At 44.8% G+C, this 15,016-nt stretch overlaps 1 protein-coding gene across 1 annotated transcript in view; it reads right to left on the bottom strand.

Moving 5' to 3' along the window:
• The window catches only part of B3GNT3 (UDP-GlcNAc:betaGal beta-1,3-N-acetylglucosaminyltransferase 3), a 78,760-nt gene extending 65,626 nt beyond the window's left edge, over nt 1-13,134 (bottom strand). Inside the window, exon 1 of the mRNA XM_040417462.1 lies at nt 13,008-13,134. The gene's annotated coding sequence lies outside the window, so the exon portion shown is untranslated. The remainder of the gene's footprint in view (nt 1-13,007) is intronic.
• Between the last annotated feature and the right edge of the window lie 1,882 nt (nt 13,135-15,016).

The raw sequence follows: 15,016 nt of genomic DNA, 5'->3' as shown, positions 1-15,016 counted from the left end.
TTCAAGTGAATGGAGTGAGTACTTGTAATTACACTGTGCCACTGCTCCACAGGAGATGAGGCGTAGTGAAAAGAGCACAAAGCGGCGTTCGCATGGAGAGCCACCTCCTCTTTAAACAGTTGATCGGTGGGGGTGCCGGGTGTTGGACCCCCGCCGATCAGATATTGATGACCTATCCTGACGAAAGGTCATCAATATTAACATTAATGGCTGGATAACCCCTTTAAGTGTACCCTAAAGCAGTCTGCACATGTCGGTAACCGCACATAAGATGTGGATCTGGACTTTTGGTGCAGATTAGATGCAGTTTTGCAGCAGATCTCATCTTTCATTGGAAAGGGTGAAATCCGTAGCTAAAACTGCAAATATAATTGACATGCTGCGGATTTGGAAATCTACACTGGAGGTTAATTTCCAAATGGAAAAAAATCTGCAAAATGTACATGAGATTTGTGTAATCTCTTACACTTTGCTAGTACTGTACTATGCTACAGGTTTTTCTGTGTGAGAATCCGTGTTGAAAAAAACCGCAAATATTCTACAATGTGTGCAGCTGGCCTAAGGGTGCTATCAAAAATAGGCATTTGTAGCATTTTTCCTGTGGGTCCCTTCACACGCAAATTTGTTCTGGCATTTTTTGCTCACTAAAAAAAGGCCACAAAAGGTTTTTTTTTTTTGGGAGGGGGGGGGATTTTTTCCTTATGGAGGAGATCTAATAATGCCAAATAAAATAAACTAAATTGCATATTACTCGGACACAGCTCATCTGAAAATTTATTTCCTGAGCATCTCCTACTAATGGTCTGTGAACCCAACAGACCTATAGACTTCAATGGGTATTTTTGCTCCGGATCACGGACCAAAGTAGTGCATGTGATTTATCCATGGACCATGGTCAGTGGAAAACCACTGATGTGTGAACATACACATTAAAATCAATAGACACGTGTTCTGTCCATGGAAAATGTGGATAGAAGGCGTCAGTTAAAAAACAGAAATGTGAACGAGGCCTAATTAACAAAAATGACCGTAGCAAAAAATGCTTGTGTGTCGTACGTTTCATACGGTATTTCCCATAGACTTTCAGCTTTTGGAGCTGGGGTTTTTACATAAAAAATAAAAAAAAGACAAAAAAATAAAACTAAAAAATAGCAGGTGCCTTAACCACCTTAGCCCCCCTAGCTTAAACACCCTTAATGACCAGGCCACTTTTTACACTTCTGACCTACCCTACTTTCAACATTTATTGCTCGGTCATGCAACTTACCACCCAAATGAATTTTACCTCCTTTTCTTCTCACTAATAAAGCTTTCATTTGGTGGTATTTCATTGCTGCTGACATTTTTACTTTTTTTGTTATTAATCGAAATTTAACGATTTTTTTGCAAAAAAATGAAATTTTTCACTTTCAGTTGTAAAATTTAGCAAAAAAAACGGCATCCATATATAAATTTTTCTCTAAATTTATTGTTCTACATGTCTTTGATAAAAAAAAAAATGCTTGGGTAAAAAAAAAAATGGTTTGGGTAAAAGTTATAGCGTTTACAAACTATGGTACAAAAATGTGAATTTCCGCTTTTTGAAGCAGCTCTGACTTTCTGAGCACCTGTCATGTTTCCCGAGGTTCTACAATGGCCAGACAGTACAAACACCCCACAAATGACCCCATTTCGGAAAGTAGACACCCTAAGGTATTCGCTGATGGGCATAGAACTTTTTATTTTTTGTCACAAGTTAGCGGAAAATGATGATTTTTTTTTTTTTTTCTTACAAAGTCTCATATTCCACTAACTTGTGACAAAAAATAAAAACTTCTATGAACTCACTATGCCCATCACGAAATACCTTGGGGTGTCTTCTTTCCAAAATGGGGTCACTTGTGGGGTAGTTATACTGCCCTGGCATTCTAGGGGCCCAAATGTGTGGTAAGTAGTTTGAAATCAAAATCTGTAAAAAATGGACAGTGAAATCCGAAAGGTGCTCTTTGGAATGTGGGCCCCTTTGCCCACCTAGGCTGCAAAAAAGTGTCACACATGTGGTATCTCCGTACTCAGGAGAAGTTGGGCAATGTGTTTTGGGGTGTCATTTTACATATACCCATGCTGGGCGAGATAAATATCTTGGTCAAATGCCAACTTTGTATAAAAAAAATGGGAAAAGTTGTCTTTTGCCAAGATATTTCTCTCACCCAGCATGGGTATATGTAAAATCACACCCCAAAACACATTGCCCAACTTCTCCTGAGTACGGAGATACCACATGTGTGACACTTTTTTGCAGCCTAGGTGGGCAAAGGGGCCCACAGTCCAAAGAGCACCTTTCGGATTTCACCGGCCATTTTTTACAGATTTTGATTTCAAACCACTTCTCACGCATTCGGCCCCTAAAATGCCAGGGCAGTATAACTACCCCACAAGTGACCCCATTTTGGAAAGAAGACACCCCAAGGTATTTTGTGATGGGCATAGTGAGCGGAATACCTTGGGGTGTCTTCTTTCCAAAATGGGGTCACTTGTGGGGTAGTTATACTGCCCTGGCATTTTCCAGGGGCCCTAATGTGTGGTAAGTAGGTAAATGACCTGTGAAATCCTAAAGGTGCTCTTTGGAATGTGGGCCCCTTTGCCCACCTAGGCTGCAAAAAAGTGTCACACATGTGGTATCGCCGTATTTAGGAGAAGTTGGGCAATGTGTTTTGGGGTGTCTTTTTACAAATACTCATGCTGGGTGAGAGAAATATCTCGGCAAAAGACAACATTTCCCATTTTTTATACAAAGTTGGCATTTGACCAAGATATTTATCTCACCCAGCATGGGTATATGTAAAATGACACCCCAAAACACATTGCCCAACTTCTCCTGAGTACGGCGATACCAGATGTGTGACACTTTTTTGCAGCCTAGATGCGCAAAGGGGCCCACATTCATTTTATGAGGGCATTTTTAGACATTTGGATCCCAGACTTCTTCTCACGCTTTAGGGCCCCTAGAATGCCAGGGCAGTATAAATACCCCACATGTGACCCCATTTTGGAAAGAAGACACCCCAAGGTATTCAATGAGGGGCATGGCGAGTTCATAGATTTTTTTATTTTTTTTGGCACAAGTTGGTGGAAATTGATATATATTTTTTTTTTCTCACAAAGTCTCCCTTTCTGCTAACTTGGGAAAAAAATTTCAATCTTTCATGGACTCAATATGCCCCTCACGGAATACCTTGGGGTGTCTTATTTCCGAAATGGGGTCACATGTGGGGTATTTATACTGCCCTGCATTCTAGGGGCCCTAAAGCGTGAGAAGAAGTCTGGAATATAAATGTCTAAAAAATTTTACGCATTTGGATTCCGTGAGGGGTATGGTGAGTTCATGTGAGATTTTATTTTTTGACACAAGTTAGTGGAATATGAGACTTTGTAAGAAAAAAATAATAATTTCCGCTAACTTGGGCCAAAAAAATGTCTGAATGGAGCCTTACAGGGGGGTGATCAATGACAGGGGGGTGATCAATGACAGGGGGGTGATCAGGGAGTCTATATGGGGTGATCACCCCCCTGTCATTGATCACCCCCCTGTAAGGCTCCATTCAGACGTCCGTATGTGTTTTGCGGATCCGATCCATCTATCAGTGGATCCGTAAAAATCATACGGACATCTGAATGCAGCCTTACAGGGGGGTGATCAATGACAGGGGGGTGATCAATGACAGGGGGGTGATCAGGGAGTCTATATGGGGTGATCACCCCCCTGTAAGGCTCCATTCAGATGTCCGTATGTGTTTTGCCGATCCGATCCATGTATCAGTGGATCCGTAAAAATCATACAGACATCTGAATGCAGCCTTACAGGGGGGTGATCAATGACAGGGGGGTGATCAGGGAGTCTATATGGGGTGATCACCCCTCGTCATTGATCACCCCCCTGTAAGGCTCCATTCAGACGTCCGTATGCGTTTTGCGGATCCGATCCATCTATCAGTAGATCCGTAAAAATCATACGGACATCTGAATAGAGCCTTACAGGGGGTTATCAATGACAGTGGGGTGATCAATGACAGGGGGGTGATCAGGGAGTCTATATGGGGTGATCAGGGGTTCATAAGGGGTTAATAAGTGACAGGGGGGTGTAGTGTAGTGTAGTGGTGTTTGGTGCTACTTTACTGAGCTACCTGTGTCCTCTGGTGGTCAATCCAAACAAAAGGGACCACCAGAGGACCAGGTAGCAGGTATATTAGACGCTGTTATCAAAACAGCGTCTAATATACCTGTTAGGGGTTAAAAAAAAATCACATCTCCAGCCTGCCAGTGAACGATCGCCGCTGGCAGGCTGGAGATCCACTCGCTTACCTTCCGATCCTGTGAACGCGCGCGCCTGTGTGCGCGCGTTCACAGGAAATCTCACGTCTCGCGAGATGACGCATATATGCGTTACTGTGCGCAGGGCTGCCGCCTCCGGAACGCGATCCTGCGTTAGGCGGTCCGGAGGCGGTTAAAAGCCACCAAAACAATAAAAAAATAAATTACAAAAATGCTATTAAAAACTAATGAATGAATGCACCCTAAGAAAAAAATGCCAGCTCCTAAAATTCTATGGCACCTATGAAATTCTATGGTGTTTTTGTTTTGTTTTTAACACAGCATGGTGAAGGAATGGCACTTACTTTCAGGGATTTTTTTTTCCATCCTATTCTCTATAGGGAAAAAAAAAAAAACTATCTGAAAAATGCCATTCAAAAACACTAATACATAGCGGCGTCGCTACAGGGGGGTAAAGGGGGCAATTGCAGGGCTGTGCACAGCGTGAGGGCGCGGTCAGTGAGTGATGCAAAAGGGAAAGAAATTTAATGTGTATATATTCCATCATAATAATATATATTAAAAAAAATATTATTTTGTAATTTCATAAAATATCAAAAATACCCAAATAGGGAGGGACGACCAAAAAGTTGTATGTGCCCCAGTAACCAATGGTTATTAAAGTGCTAAGTGCCGAAATGTATACATTAACATATATACTGTACAAACAGTGAGCAATAATGATGGGAAACAGGAGGAAGAAGTCCACAGTTCAATAAGTCCTGCATTCCTGTGTCGTCGAACCTTGAAACCTTCATGGCACTCACAGAGCGGCACGGGCATGGGGTCAGGCCAGGGGGGGGGGGGTGACTGTGTCTGTGAGTCTGAGTCACACACAGTCAGATTGCCGTAGCAGCAGGACAGATGGGTAGGTGATCACTGATGAGCCCACTAGAGCCAGAGTGCACGGCATAAATGTGTTTAAAAAAATGTATTACACAAACAACAATCATAAATGGAGGAGGGGGGGATGGTGACTGTGACATGATGGGAGGGGGGACAATGTCTGTAGTCTGTAACATGGGGATGGGGCTAGGGCCATACAGGGGGGGGGTGATGTGCCATGGGGGGGAAGAAATGTGACACAATAGGGGGTAATGATGTGATCATGATGTGACACGAAGGGGATGATGTGACATGGTTTGGAGGGGGAGAAATGTGACATGGATGGAGGGGGAGAAATGTGACGTGGATGGAGGGGGAGAAATGTGACATGGATGGAGGGGGAGAAATGTGACATGGATGGAGGGGGAGAAAATTGACATGGAGAGCTGATGTGACATAGATGATTTGACATGGAGGGGGAAAATGTGACATTGAGGGGGAAAATGTGACATGGAGGGGGGAAAATGTGACATGGAGTTGATGTGACAGAGGATTATGTAAAAAGGAGGGGGAGAAATGTGACATGTAGGGGGGAAATGTGACATGGAGGGGGAGAAATGTGACATGGAGGGCTGATGTGACATAGGGGGGTGATTTGACATGGAGGGGGAGAAATGTGACATGGGGGGCTGATGGCTGACATGGGGGTATGATGGCTTACATGGGGGGCTGATGGATGGGGGCTTATGGCTGACATGGGGGGCTAATGGCTGACATGGGGGGCTAATGGATGACATGGGGGGCTAATGGATGACATGGGGGCATGACGGCTGACATGGGGGGCTGATGGATGGGGGCTGATATCTGACATGGGGGTCTGATTGCGAGTCTGACCTGAGGTGTAATGGAAAATATTTTTTTCTTATTATCCTCCTCTAAAACCTAGGTGCATCTTAGAGGGCGAAAACTACGGTCCTCAAACCAGCAATTGTCTGAAGCAGAGAGAAGATACCAGGACCACACAAAGGAGAAGCCAGCTGCTGCAGATGGGACCAGGGCTAGGTGAGCTGCGAAAGGGGGGGGCGCCAAAATGTAGCTTTGCTTGTGTTGGCAAAAATCCTTGCACCGGCCCTGCATCCACAGATGCCCCCATAAGGCTTATTGCACACGACAGTATATTTTCACGGTCCGCAAAACGGGGTCCCGTTTTTCCGTGATCCGTGACCGTTTTTTCGTCCGTGGGTCTTCCTTGATTTTTGGAGGATCCTCGGACATGAAAAAAAAGTCGTTTTGGTGTCCGCCTGGCCGTGCGGAGCCAAACGGATCCGTCCTGAATTACAATGCAAGTCAATGGGGACGGATCCGTTTGACGTTGACACAATATGGTGCCATTTCAAACGGATCCGTCCCCATTGACTTTCAATGTAAAGTCTGGAGTCCCTTTTATACCATCGGATCAGAGTTTTCTCCAATCCGATGGTATATTTTAACTTGAAGCATCCCCATCACCATGGGAACGCCTCTATGTTAGAATATACTGTCGGATATGAGTTAGATCGTGAAACCTCATTTCCGACAGTATATTCTAACACAGAGGCGTTCCCATGGTGATGGGGACGCTTCTAGTTAGAATATACTACAAACTGTGTACATGACTGCCCCCTGCTGCCTAGCAGCATCCGATCTCTTACAGGGGGCCGTGATCAGCACAATTAACCCCTCAGGTGCGGCACCTGAAGGGGTTAATTGTACTATCCTATCCCCCTGTAAGAGATCAGGGCTGCCAGGCAGCAGGGGGCAGACCCCCCCTCCCCAGTTTGAATATCATTGGTGGCCAGTGCGGCCCCCCCCCCCCTTCCTCCCTCTATTGTAATAATTCGTTGGTGGCACAGTGTGCGCCCCCCCCTTCCTCCCTCTATTGTAATAAATCGTTGGTGGCACAGTGTGCGCCCCCCCCCCCCCCTTCCTCCCTCTATTGTAATAAATCGTTGGTGGCACAGTGTGCGCCCCCCATCGGCCCCCCCTCCCTCTATAGCATTAACAACATTGGTGGCCAGTGTGCGGCCTCCCATCTCCCCCCCCCCCCGATCATTGGTGGCAGCGGGTTACTAGCAATAGTACAATAGTAAAAGATTCATACTTACCTGGGAGCTGCGATGTTCGTGTCCGGCCGGGAGCTCCTCCTACTGGTAAGTGACAGTTCATTTAGCAATGCGCCGCACAGACCCTGTCACTTACCAGTAGGTGGAGCTCCCAGCCGGACACGAACATCGCAGCAGCCACCAGCAGGTAAGTATGAATCTTCTACTATTGTACTATTGCTAAGTAACCATGGCAACCAGGACTGTAGTAGCGTCCTGGTTGCCTGTAGTAGCGTCCTGGTTGCCATGGTTACCGATCGGAGCCCCAGCGATTAAACTGGGACTCCGATCGGAACTCAGCTGCCACCAATGATGGGGGGGGGGAGATGGGAGGCCGCACACTGGCCACCAATGTTGTTAATGCTATAGAGGGAGGGGGGGCCGATGGGGGGCGCACACTGTGCCACCAACGAATTATTACAATAGAGGGAGGGAGGGGGGGGGCGCACACTGTGCCACCAACGAATAATTACAATAGAGGGAGGGGGGGGGCCGCACTGGCCACCAACCTATTATTACAATAGAGGTGGGGGGGGGGCCGCACTGGCCACCAATGATATTCAAACTGGGGAGGGGGGGAGGGTCTGCCCCCTGCTGCCTGGCAGCCCTGATCTCTTACAGGGGGATATGATAGTACAATTAACCCATTCAGGTGCCGCACCTGAAGGGGTTAATTGTGCTGATCACGGCCCCCTGTAAGAGATCGGGTGCTGCCAGGCAGCAGGGGGCAGTCTTGTACACAGTTTTTAGTGTATTCTAACTAGAAGCGTCCCCATCACCATGGGAACGCTTCTGTGTTAGAATATACTGTCGGTTCTGAGTTTTCACGAAGTGAAAACTCAGCTATGAAAAAGCTTTTATGCAGACGAGTCTTCGGATCCGTCTGTATAAAAAGTAACCTACGGCCACGGATCACGGACACGGATGCCAATCTTGTGTGCATCCGTGTTCTTTCACGGACCCATTGACTTGAATGGGTCCGTGAACCGTTGGCCGTGAAAAAAATAGGACAGGTCATATTTTTTTCACGGCCAGGAAACACGGATCTCGGATGCGGCTGCAAAACGGTGCATTTTCCGTTTTTTCCACGGACCCATTGAAAGTCATGGGGTCCGCGAAAAAAAACGGAAAACGGCACAACGGCCACGGGTGCACACAACGGTCGTGTGAAAGAGGCCTAACAGTGTGTCTTCCACAGATCCACCATAACAGTGCGCCTGCGCACTGACAAGAGACAGAAAGCAGGGGAAAGAATCTGCGGAAGCAAGCAGAGGACGGCACAGCAGACGACTGAATAGCTTCTTTTGTAAGTAAATAGTTTTATTATAAATGTATCCCTGCATACCGCAATTCTCTCGTATTTTGAAATCTTATTTATATATACTTAATTTGTTTTTGCCGCCCCCCCATTTTTGACTGTGGTATCTTTGTGCCCCCCCCTATATATTGTTCCTAAAGTCGCCACTGCTAATACACAAACATAATACAAAATGTATGTGTATGCAGAAATAATTCTAGTGTTTTTTAATGGCATTTTTTTAGTGGTAACATAATGACAGAGCAAATCTGTGTATGTAGAAAGCCTAAAGCCTATTTCAATTGAGTGATACAAATTGTGTCAGGATGTGGTCAGGGAAAAACTGAAGGTTTTGCACGCAAGTTCAATTAGTTTTGTCTGTGATTGCGTTTTTTTCTGTCTGGATTCTATGCTTGAAGAAAAACTGAAGACTAACAATCTGCATCTACCAACCATCAGTGAAAAATACATTGAATCGGAAGACGTCCGTTTTTCAAGCAAGTCCCAGTCACATCTTTGGAACCAGACCTACGTGAAAAATGCACAATATAGAACATGCTGCGATTCTTCCTGAATGCAAAGATGATGCATGAAAAATGACGGTTATGTGCACAGACCCATTGACAAGAATGGGTCACGACTCTATGCTATGCTTTTATTACATGCATTTCATCCAGACGAAAATCTCGCTTATGTCAGTGTTATCCAATATATTCCAGAACTGTAAGGCCCCTTTCACACGGGCGAGTTTTCAGCGTGGGTGCAATGCGTGAGTTGAACGCATTGCACCCGCACTGAATCCCGACCCATTCATTTCTATGGGGCTGTGCACATGAGCGGTGATTTTCACGCATCACTTGTGCGTTGCGTGAAAATCGCAGCAAGCTCTATTTTGTCAGTTTTTCACGCAACACAGGCCCCATAGAAGTGAATGGGGCTGCGTGAAAATCGCAAGCATCTGCAAGCAAGTGCGGATGCGGTGCGATTTTCGCGCACGGTTGCTTGGAGACGATCGGGATGGGGACCCGATCATTATTATTTTCCCTTCTAACATGGTTATAAATGGGCTGGAGGGGTTAAAAAAAATAAAATTATAATTTAACGCACCTTAATCCACTTGTTCGCGCAGCCCGGCTTCTCTTCTGTCTTCATCTGTGATCAAAGGTCCTATTCCTCACAGATGAAGACTGTCAGCTGCGCGAACAAGTGGATTAAGGTGAGTTAATTATTTTTTTTTTTTTTTAACCCCTCCAGCCCTATTGTACTATGCATTCTGTATTCAGAATACTATTATTTTCCCTTATAACCATGTTATAAGGGGAAATAATAACATCTACAGAACACTGAACCCAAACCGGAACTTCTGTGAAGAAGTTCGGGTCTGGGTACCACAGTCAGTTTTTTATCATGCGCGTGCAAAACACATTACACCCGCGCAATAAAAACTGAACAACGGAACGCAATCGCAGTCAAAACTGACTGAAATTGTGTACCTACTCACGGGGGTTTGCCGCAACGCATCCGGACCTTATCCGGACCTTATCCGGACACGCTCGTGTGAAAGAGGCCTAAGGGTTACATAGCATCATAAATCAATATAATGCTATACAACCCTGGCAGTGCTGGGAGTTCAGGGTGGGTGATGCGCTGCGAGTCCGCAGCGTAACACTCGCTAGTCTAAAAGCGGCTTTAGGCTGGTTTCACATGGGCGTTGCGGGGAAATGTGCGGGTGCATTGCGGGAACACTCATGATTTTTCCGCGCGAATGCAAAACATTGTAATGCGTTTTGCACTCGCGTGAGAAAAATCGCGCATGTTTGGTACCCAAACCTGAACTTCTACACAGAAGTTAGGGCTTGGGATCGGTGTTCTGTAGATTGCTATTATTTTCCCTTATAACCATGTTATAAGGGAAAATAATACATTCTGAATACAAAAAATAGCGCTGGAGGGGTTAAAAAAATTAATAATAATTTAACTCACCTTAATCCAATTGATCGCGGAGCCGGCATCTCCTTCTGTCTTCATCTTAGCTGTGTGGAGCAACAGGACCTGTGGCGTCACCACCAGTCCTGTTCCTCCACACAGCTAAGATGAAGACAGAAGGAGATGCCGGCTCCGCGATCAAGTGGATTAAGGTGAGTTAAATTATTATTATTATTTTTTTAACCCCTCCAGCGCTATTTTACTATGCATTCTGTATTCAGAATGCTATTATTTTCCCTTATAACCATGTTATAAGGGGAAATAATAATGATCGGGTCTCCATCCCGATCGTCTCCTAGCAACCGTGCGTGAAAATCGCACCACATCCGCACTTGCTTGCGATTTTCACGCAACCCCATTCACTTCTATGGGGCCTGCGTTGCGTGAAAAACGCAGCATATAGAGCATGCTGCGATTTTCACGCAACGCACAAGTGATGCGTGAAAATCACTGCTCATGTGAACAGCCCCATAGAAATGAATGGGTCGGTATTCAGTGCAGGTGCAATGCGTTCAACTCCCGCATCGCATCCGCGCGGAATACTCGCCCGTGTGAAAGGGGCCTTAGGCTGATGTCACTCACAGGTTTGTTTGGCATTTTAGATAATTTTTTTACTGCCATTTTTGCTGCATTTTTAGTCAGCGCCACAAGTTACATGGAAGTCTATGAGAAATATTACAAGCATTACACGTGCACATTTTTTTTTTCTACTGGCGTTTGACATTTGAGATGCATTTTTGTGCCAAGGCATTTTCTGAAATTGCAGCAAGTTTTGGGTGTGGTGTTTTTCGCCCTCATTATCTGGCATTTTTGTCTCATAGACCCCAATTGGTTTTTATGTCCTACTTTAAAAAATGCTAGTGGCAATGTGTGTTCCATTTCTTTTTTTGTGCTAATTTTCTATACTACAGAGGAAATTACCATATTTTTCGCTCCATAAGATGCACTTTTTCCCCCAAAAAATGGAGGAAAAAGGGCAGTTCATTCTATGTAGCAAATACTAATAAGCCCTTCCATTATGGAAGCAGGTGAACAGCGCTCTGGGTGCTGGCTTTACTCACCAGTCTTCTGATGGCCTCATGCTGTGTCCTGACTGTGCACAGCATCAGGACATAGTGTGCATAAGCGCGCGCTATGACCTGACGCTCTCAGACGTTAGGTCACAGCACAGTGCTGCAGGAAAAGCGCACTGGATCTCCCAAGTGGCAGCGCCGTCTAAAGCTGCAGAGGTAAGTTCTTAAATTTTTCTCTGATCTGAGGTCTGATGAAAAATATTTTTTTCTTATTTTCCTCCTCTAAAACCAAGATGCATCTTATGGTCAGGTGCGTATTATAGAGTGAAAAATAAGATACAGTACATTATATGAGGGTGGTGGGGGTTCAAAATACATTCTTATAAAAAAATAAAATAAGAATTAATGATAAAAATACCATTAAACAGCACCAGGTTCTCAAACACACTGGGGAAGAAATACTAATACTGGCGCTACAAACAGTATTAAATAACTTGGTGCAAAATGTGCCAAATTTATTAAGACACAGGCCTCTTAATAAATATGGCATATCAGACAGTAGTCCGTGTACCAGAAATTCAAATGTAAGCCAGCTGTGAACTGGCGTAGATTACACCTAAAATTTATGCCACTTTTAGGCAGAGCTGTGTGAGGCCACGTCCTTCTTCATCGCCCCCTCATTCCTTTCCATTTTTTACATGTGGCAAAAAGAGTAAAAAGTCGCAAATTATTGTGCAACTATGGTGTGTGCCATAATTAGCAAATTTTTTACACCATAACAGTTAAAAACTTAATATTCCTCACTGTTTGACCAAAATGCCACAAAACCACCTAAAAAGGTTATAAAAACTGATTTGGTTTTACACATGGCTTAAAAAAAGCTACAGTTTTCGTGGCAGTTTTTCAGAGCCAAAATTCAAAAGGGACGGGGAATATATAAAGTCCTCTACTTTTCCATCCTGCTGGATCCATTCATGGCTTTGGTTAAAACAAACAGCATAAAAAACTGCCTTTTTATTTTTTTGTAACGCCATATATGAAACTACCCTTTGCGTGATAATAGTTTCAAATAGCTACCCAGCATGAACATTTGCAGGGACTGAACAGCAAAAGATACTTCATATCCTTTACACAAATCCACACAGGTAGACAGGCATCTGATTACTCTACAATGTAAATGCAAATCTTGTGATCGGCAGTCACTGCATACTTTAAAAATGTTTGTGTCCTTGTAAAACTAACTATCATGCACACTCTGCTTGCCTCGACTTACGGCTTCTTCACATTGGCATTGTTTGCCCTAAATCAGTATACAATAAACACAAATGCAATGTGTACAGGTACTGACAGAACAGAGCACAATAAATCCACTAAAAGCATACCGTTGTTACTTACATGTTACTTGCTGCACTCTGGACTACTCTGGGATCTTGTCTGCTCACGTACTTTCATCCACAGAAGAAAAAAAGCAGACAAACTTCTCTCAGTGTCCCCAAGCCAAATCTAAAATGCTCAGCCTGACTGGTTTAACAACTAGCAGTCGCCAGAGATGGTAAAATCACACACCTATAGGAGGAGCTTTGTACTGCTTGAAAACTGGTCGTGCCGTGCCCATCCTGGACCGATGCAATTTCTAATACAAACAGATCAATTAATATTTGGGTTCAGATGAGATATAAACACCTTCATGACGAAGATCTGACTACTACACTAGTCTACACCTTTACCTGGATCATCAGTCACTTTCTACAGAATTGGAAGGGAGACATAGGAGAAGGTTTATCTCGAGGAGAATTTTTATCTCCTTTGTGACTGAACTTAGTGACCAAACATTTATCTTTTTATTGCTGTTGCATTCCAAGAGCCATAACTTTGTTATTTTTCCGTCTATATAGCTGTATGAGGGCTTGCTTTTTGCGGGACAAGTTGTCGTTTTTAATGTCCCCATTTTGGGGTACACATAACTTACTGGTTAACTTTTATTAACTCTTTCTTGGGGGAGAAATGGGGGGGGGGAAACGCACACCTCTGGCATTGACTTTTTTCATTTTAAATTTTGCATCGTTCTCTTTGTGGCATAAATAACTGTAATGACCAGCGTCACGCAAAGGGAGGGAAACGGGAAGGCCCTGTCCAAGGGAGAGGGAAAGATGATGACCCCTGACTCACCTTGCAGCTGGCACCTGACTGCCCTTACGTCCCTAGACAGGTTCCTCACCCGTACACCGATCACGTGCCTAAACCCTGGCTTTCCCTAAGATGAGCCCTATGTAGTGAACGGGGCGGTGGGATCACTAGTCCGCACCACTGACACTAAGAGGAAAACACCAAGGAGAGGACAGACAATACAGACAAACATATAATCCCAGGTGGGCGACAACAGCAGACCACCAAGGCCCAACAGGGATCCGGAGGGTAACGTTCTGGAACAACAACCAGGGAACACAGCTACACAGCTCCAGTGGGTCAGTATAGAAGTCCAGGCAGGAAGCTCTATATCTGGCAACCAGAGAAGTGAGAGATGGGAATATAAGGAGGTTGGGATTGCTGGACAAGAAACAGCTGAGGAGGAGAAGCTACGGATCCCTGAGTGAGCCAAAAAGGATTGCAAGGCAAACCCAGAATGCTAACATTAATAAACAGCACTGTCTTTAGACATAGAGCGCGCAGCCACCCGCTGCGACTTCCTGACCCCAGGTATAACGGAGTCAGGCGTGGCTCTTGACACCCTCGTGACAGTACCCCCCTCTCTACGAGGGGCCTCCGGACACTCAGGACTAGGTCTCTCAGGATGAGAGGCATGAAAAGCCCGAACTAACCTGTCGGCGTTTACCTCAGACGCTGGAACCCACATTCTTTCCTCGGGACCGTAACCCCTCCAATGCACCAGATATTGAAGAGAGCAGCGGACCCGACGAGAATCAACAATTTTGGATATTTGAAACTCTAGATTACCATCCACAACAACAGGAGGAGGTGGCAGCGGTGACGGTTCTAGAGGTGGAACATACTTCTTGAGTAACGACTTATGGAAGACGTTATGGATTTTAAAAGTCTGAGGTAGCTCCAGGCGAAAAGCCACGGGGTTAATGATGGCTACTATTTTGTAAGGGCCAATGAACCTAGGACCCAGTTTCCAAGAGGGAACCTTTAATTTAATATTACTAGTAGACAACCACACATAGTCATTCACTCCTAGGTCCGGACCTGGCGACAGTCTCTTATCAGCCATGCATTTATATTTACCTCCCATATTTTTCAAATTAGCTTGCACTTTCTGCCATACAGAAGAAAGAGATGACGAAAACCGTTCCTCTTCGGGAACCCCAGAAGACCCCCCCTCTTTGAAAGTACAGAATTGGGGATGAAAACCATATGCACCAAGAAATGGTGACTTGCCAATA

The sequence above is a fragment of the Bufo bufo genome, chromosome 2 (assembly GCF_905171765.1).
Source record: "Bufo bufo chromosome 2, aBufBuf1.1, whole genome shotgun sequence".
NCBI lineage: Eukaryota > Metazoa > Chordata > Amphibia > Anura > Bufonidae > Bufo > Bufo bufo.
The sequence above is the reverse complement of the archived record's forward strand: the minus strand, read 5'-3'. Positions and strand labels throughout refer to the sequence as shown.